Consider the following 1,618-nt stretch of genomic DNA (forward strand, 5'->3'; position numbering starts at 1 on the left):
AAGTCGGAGTCATCGTCCATCAAAGCCGAGGAAGGATCGCAAGAACTGGCTGAAAAGCATGTTGCGTAGAGTGGTTTCGCATGAGGGGCAAATTCCTTGGTTGCATTTCACACAGGAGTAGTTTGTGAGCCGATGTATTCCTGTTTGTACCATGCAATCACAACATGTGGACCGCTTTTAGAGGTGGGGAGGGGTTGATTTTGAACGATCATCAGCCGGGAGGGATCTTAAGACGAATTTTCAAGGAGGTGTGAAGGCCAAATTTCAGCCGGCTTCTTCGCTGAAGTTGTCGGATACACAGTTCATGTGACAATTCTTTGGGGAAAACTCTTCTTGGAATTCATTCTAATTGATTCCCGAGGTGAATAACCAAGGAATTTATCTCTCCCAGGTTCGACACAGGATAGAAAACATTCATTGGCGATCGATGATTTCGCTGCACGTTATATGTGGCTCACATTTGGTTAGCAGTGTCACCTCCAGTTTTGTGAGCATTATAATACGTTATGACCTCAGGCTTTTTCTCTCCAGTACTTTTATCAATGGCATTAGTTTCGAGCACAGAAGAAACCAGGAATACACAATTATTCTTGCATGTTACGTAGGTTGCCAACACTTTTTCGTCGTTGAAACCAAAAAGGCCGGAATATCGTGGTCTCCCTATAGAATATCCCTATCAAAGAAATACTGAAATAACGATTGAAGAATTCATAAAAAAATCTTGGAAAGAGAGGCGATAATCTGAACGAAACACCAGAAAGGCACACGATCCCCATTCATAAACGGTAATGGTACCAGATTGATGACTCTAACACAGATATCGAAAAACAGTAAAGTGCTTGAATTTACTATCTAAAGTGAAAAATATTGACCTTAGGTTTGTAACGTAATCGAGCGCGGTGAGCCTGTCAGATCAAAACACGTGTGACGCCCTTTCTTGACGGCAGGAAATGAACTGACTGGGCGGGTTGAAACCACCCCACAAAGTTAGGAAACTACTGGGAGGTAGCGGTCACTCTCGGCCCCTTTTTAGAAGAGACAGCAAAAAAACCGAATCCTGTGCCTATCAGATCAGCCGCGCCCGATGCAGGGTTAAACTTAAATTCAGGATGGATTTTATTCAGTTATAATAGTATTGACAGGTTGACTACCGACAGAGACTTAACTCGTAGTTGCGTTTTCATTACAATGTACGTTTCGAACTGTACCAGTTCATCTTCAACCTTTTCAACAAAAGAATTTACACTTTATATTTTTCTTATCAATAACTTAATTTTTTATTTCATTTACCTTAAAATATCCCTTACATGATTTTGACATATCATGTAACGTTTGATTATCATAACGTTTTAGTGTTATATTTAAATATCTTACATACATAAACAGGGTTGAGCCTAAAATGCTATGTGGATCTCATATAAGGAACGTTTTAAGCAATTAGAATTTTAAATAGTTAGAAACGTCCATAATGATAACAAATTTAAGAAAATAATTTTTTTTTTTTTTTTTATTATTATTTATTTATTGTAATTTACAACTGTATAAAATAATACAACATGTAAATATGTAGTATGTTTCATATACACTTGAAAATCTTGGGAAGGAACCACCCATTGGT

This window comes from Halyomorpha halys, unplaced genomic scaffold (genome assembly GCF_000696795.3).
Source record: "Halyomorpha halys isolate HHAL.00 unplaced genomic scaffold, Hhal_1.1 Scaffold434.1, whole genome shotgun sequence".
NCBI classification, from domain to species: domain Eukaryota; kingdom Metazoa; phylum Arthropoda; class Insecta; order Hemiptera; family Pentatomidae; genus Halyomorpha; species Halyomorpha halys.